This window comes from Aegilops tauschii, chromosome 1, assembly GCF_002575655.3.
Source record: "Aegilops tauschii subsp. strangulata cultivar AL8/78 chromosome 1, Aet v6.0, whole genome shotgun sequence".
Lineage (NCBI taxonomy): Eukaryota > Viridiplantae > Streptophyta > Magnoliopsida > Poales > Poaceae > Aegilops > Aegilops tauschii.
Genome location: NC_053035.3, coordinates 298,636,154 through 298,641,752, shown reverse-complemented (window position 1 = coordinate 298,641,752; position 5,599 = coordinate 298,636,154).

The window sequence follows — 5,599 nt, the reverse complement described above, 5'->3', positions numbered from 1 at the left end:
GAGAGTTCAATGAATGGCATGGCATGCACTAGGAATGTGGACCCCTCAAAATGCTGAGGACACATATTGGCAAAAGCTCAAGACTCTTAATTTTACTTTTAGTGATCCAAGATCACATTGAGTCCATAAGAAAGCCAATACTATTAAAAGGGGATGAGGTGTTGCTTAATGGGTTGCTTGCTCAAAGAGCTTAGTGATATTGCTCCAAAGCCCTCAACCACTTTCTCATTCCAGATATGTCAAAATCCGAAACTCCAACTTGGCCCCACCGATTCATCCCATCTGGAGCCACCGAGTTCATATGACACAGCCACTGCCAGAAACCCTAACAGTTTGGTCACACCGATATGGATCTCGGTCTCACCGAGATGGCCTTGTCAACGTGCTGTGACTTGTTGCACTCTTTCGGTCCCATCGAGTCAGTGCAATCAGTCTCACCGAGTTGGCTTGACATCTGCTCTGTTGCTTATTGCTTCACTTTGGTCTCACCGAGTTGATGCAATCGGCGCCACCGATTTGATGTTTGCCCTAAGCCCTAGCACATCCGTCCCACCGAGTTGTTCCAGTCGGTCTCACCTAGATTTCTAACATTCACATTTTGAACTAAATCGGTCTCACCGAGTTCTCACTCGAGTTGGGTCAAATGTGTGTAACTGTTGGATTTTTTGTGGAGGCTATATATACCCCTCCATCCCCTTCTCCATATGTGAGAGAGCCATCAAAACGTGCCTACTGTTCCAGCATAGATTTTCTGAGAGAGAACCACCTACTCATGTGTTGAGATCAAGATATACCAATCCTGCCACAAGAATCTTGGTTTCTAGCCTTCCCCAAGTTGCTTTCCACTCAAACCATCTTTCCACCATATCCAAATCTGTGAGAGAGAGTTGAGTGTTGGGGAGACTATCATTTGAAGCATAAGAGCAAGGAGTTCATCATCAAAACGGCATCTATTACCTTTTGGAGAGTGGTGTCTCCTAGATTGCTTAGGTGTCGCTTGGGAGCCTCCTACAAGTTGTGGAGTTGAACCAAGAAGTTTGTAAGGGAAAGGAGATTGCCTACTTCGTGAAGATCTACCCGAGTGAGGCAAGTCCTTCGTGGGCAATGGCCATGGTGGATAGGCAAGGTTGCTTCTTCGTGGACCCTTCGTGGGTGAATCCCTCCGTGGACTCACACAGCCGTGTTCCCCTTCGTGGTTTCAAGTCTCCATCAGCGTCACAGGCGGGTGACCCGAGTTCGATCCCCGACAACGGCGCCAGAAATTCTTCCCGCTACTTGTTGAGCTTGCGTTGGTTTTTCCCTTGAAGAGGAAAGGGTGATGCAGCAAAGTAGAGATAAGTATTTCCCTCAGTTTGAGAACCAACGTATCAATCTAGTAGGAGGTACGAACAAGTCTCCAATCAATGCACCTGCGCAAACAATCAAACACTTGCACCCAAGTGATAAAGGGATTGTCAATCCCTTCACGATCACTTGCAAGGATGAGATCTGATAGAGATAGATGTAAAATATTACTAAAATGTAAAACAAAGTAAAAGTAAATAAATTGCAACAAGATATTTTTGGGTTTTTTGGTTTATAGGTCTGAAAATATATGATGGAAAATAGACCCGGGGCCATAGGTTTCACTAGAGGCTTTTCTCTTGAAAGAAAACATACGGTGGGTGAACAAATTACTGTCGAGCAATTGATAGAACAGCGCAAAGTTATGACGATATCCAAGGAAATGATTATGAATATAGGCATCACGTCCTTGTCAAGTAGACCAAAACTATTCTGCATCTACTACTATTACTCCACACATCGACCACTATCCAGCATGCATCTAGACTATTAAGTTCATAAAAATGGAGTAACGCCTTAAGTAAGATGACATGATGTAGAGGGATAAACTCAAGCAATTTGATGAAAACCCCTTCTTTTTACCATTGATGGCAACAATACAATACGTGCCTCGCTACCCTTTCTATCACTGGGTGAGGACACCGCAAGATTGAACCCAAGACTAAGCACCTCTCCCATTGCAAGAAAAACCAATCTAGTTCGCCAAACCAAACCGATAATTCAAAGAGAAATACAAACATATTTAATCATGCATATAAAAATTCAGAAAAGACTCAAATAATATTCATAGATAATCTGATCATGAATCCACAATTCATCGGATCTCGACAAACACACCGCAAAAGAATATTACATCGGATAGAACTCCGAGAACATAGAGGAGAACATTGTATTAAAGGACAAAGAGAGAGAGGAAGCCATCTAGCTACTTGCTATGGACCCATAGGTCTGTGGTAAACTACTCACGCTTCATCGATAGGGCAATAGAGTTGATGTAGAAGCCCTCCATGATCGAATCCCCCTCCGGCAGGGTGCCGGAAAAGGCCCCGAGATGGGATCTCATGGGAACAGAGGCTTGCGGAGGCGGAAAAGTATTTTCATGGATGCTTCTGATGGTTTGGGAATATTTGGGAATTTATAGGCCAAGAATTAGGGTTGGAGGACTCCGGGGGGGGGGGGGGGCCACAAGCCAGCGGGCGTACCCCCACCTATCGGAACCATGCCAAAAATCTCCATGTCTCCATTGCGTTTGCACTCTCCAAACCCTTCCCTTTACCTTCATATGCAATGTTTTACTTTCCGCTGCTACACTCTTAGAATTGCATGTGTAGGTTGATTACTTGACTTGTGCCAATTGCTGAAATCTGCCCCACAACTAAAATTGGGAAAAGGTTAGATTTTTATTTGGTCAAGTAGTCTAATCACCCCCTCTAGACCTACTTTCGATCTTACAGGAGCTCGCCGAGAAGGACGTAGGTGGCAAGATCAGGGCCATCACTTCTGCCCAAGACAGCCACGCAGGGCCAGGAGGGTGCCCCGTATGACAAGGACACCCCACCGATTGAGGCAACTCTTTCTTTGATCGCTCGAACTATCTGTACATATCTTTCTGTGCATCTGAATGTTGTCTCTATAATGTCTTTCTTTTTCAGAGTTTCCAGCAGCTGGTCTCCAAAGTGCGAGCGGTCGACCGGTCACCGGAGAATGAGATGAGTGAGATGGAGCGCCAGTACTCGGAGGGGGACGAGGAGGACGAGGAGGAGAGCGGCGAGGAAGGGAGCACCAAGGAGGGGAGGAAGTTGAGTCATCGCCGTTGTCTGACGGTCCCAAGGAGCCCCGCACCATGGCGCAAGACGATCTGAGTGGTCGAGCGGGGGGTGCTCCGCAACCAACTGCCTCAGATCGCATGATGCGCAGCTCAAAGCACGGACGATCGGAGGCGGAGAGCTCCACCAAGAAACAACCCAAACAACGTAAGCAAATCTCTGCCTAGCGCCGAAAGGTTGTTGTGCCAAGGATCAAGGTGGTGGTGCCGGTGGCTTCGACGCAAGTGCCTTCGCTAAGCTTCTTTCTGCCGTCATTTTTTAACTCGGCTGACGGCCGAGTGACTTTGTGATTTGCAGCAACGAGACGTCGACGAGCTTGTTTGACCCGAATGCCCCAAAGCAGGGTCAGACAAAGGGTGACGCCGCCACCTCTAAAGGTACTAATTTGACGAGTGGTTTATTTTTCAAGTAACGTCCGATTGAATGTTGGGCTGACTCTTCATCTCGTGTGCCCATGCAGCGCCGACTGAGATCATTCAGCTAGAAGACGACGAGAAGGCCGACTGGTCGAACCCGAAGGGCGACAAGAGGGCGGTAAAAAAACACTGACACAGTTATGAAGGAGGCTTCTCCCAGCTGGAAGGGTCGTGCTTCTCCCGCCAAGGCTGTCGCGAAGCCCACGGGTCCTAACCCTCTGGCTCAGTCCAACTCCACGCTGGTGGCCATAGCGCCTACGTCCCAATCCGTGCCCAAACAGCACCCGGCTCCTGTCACCACCTTCATGCTGCATAGGGTTTCAAAGGACCAGGTGGGGCGAGCAAGGAGGCTCCGATCCATGTGCGACCGACAAATGAGCAGCCGAAGGAGGCATATGACGCTAGTGGGCCATTGCAGACCAACTTCCGAGTAAGTACCATCGTAAGTACAATTTCCAGTCGATGTCTTTGGATTTTGAGTTTTCTTCTTCGCGCTCCGAATGGGCGGTTGTGTTTCTCTCAGTGGGTTTGCGTGGGGCACACCCATTGGGTGTTTCATTCCAGTGGGGACACGTCAAGTGCATCCACTGGGTGTAGTCCCCGAGACTGTCGTTGACTGGAAGCAGTCGTCAGGAATCTTAGAACTTGGATTTTTTTCTTTGCCGCTTCCACCCGGATTTAGCCAGGGCGTTTCCGAGTCTCGCCGATTTTAGTGAGGGCACGCTGAGTACACCCACTGGGTGTAGTCCCCAAGACCGCCGTCGACTAGAAGAAGTCGGCGGTCTTAGAGTATCTGGCGTCTTTGCCCTATGGCTGATGGCCAATCCTTGTTTTTTTGTGGACCATCCGAGCGGATGTCCCTTAGTGGGGGCACGCTGAGTGCACCCACTGGGTGTAGTCCCTGAAACTACCACCGATTGCGAGCAATTGACAACAGTCTTCGGAACCGCATTTAGGACATAGCACTCGGGGTGCGCCCCCCCCCCACTTGGCAGACCGAATGAGTGGCTTGCTACTATGAAGGCTTGTGTGCCTTGAGGTCGACGATGAAGACCATTGTGTTGTTGTCCTCGGTCTTCTTCATTGCCGACTATGTGTTAAGCGGGGGTTAGAGGATCTTCTTCATTGTCGACTCAGTGGTAAGCAGGTATTAGAGGACCTTCTTCATTGCCGACTCTGTGGTAATGATCAAGCTTGTTCCTTCCGTGAGGAAGTGCTTTTGCTTTCTCCATCTGACTGATTACCTTGTATTCTTGTAACAAAGGGCATGTGAGCTGGGATCCCACTATGCCACCCTGGAGAAGGAGGTGCTGCAACTCCGGGTGGACCTCGACGTTGAGAAGCACAAGAGCGACCGTCTCGAGAAGGAGAAGAAGGCCTTGGGAGGTTAGTTATTTCATTCGACTACACATTGTATCTTGTTTTCTTCCTTGATCCGAGTCAATTTGCTTCAAAAAATGTTCGTAGCGAGAATGCTAAACTCGTAAATAGACTCATGACCTCTATTTCTTTAGAAACCATGAAGTAGGCCCTCGAGGACAAGGACAAGAAGCTGGTGCTGGCGCAGAAGGATGCCAGGACCAAAACTGTCGGGGAGAAGTTGGCTTTAGTCAGTAAGCTTGAGGAGGAGAACAAGGCATTGAAGGCCACCGCCGAGGAAGCAAAGAAGGAGATCTCCGAGCTCAAGAAGAACTACGCCGAGTGGGATATGAAGTACAATGCCTAGGCGAATGCTTTCGGGCAGGAGAAGAAAACTCTGGAAGAGAAGGTCACCCAGCTCCTCGAGAAGAAAGCAATTCTTAACAAATACATGGAGGACTTCTGCGAGGAGCTAAACACGAAGCTCGCAGGTATGCCCCTTATCCGAGTGAATACTCGCTTAGTCCCAAATTCTTTTGGTATTTGACTCTCATGTCCCTCTTTGGCGGCAGAGTACTATCCCAATTTCGAGCTGGAGACTGAAAGGATTGAGAGGGATCTGGATACCACTCGGTCGCTTGTCAACAACCAAGC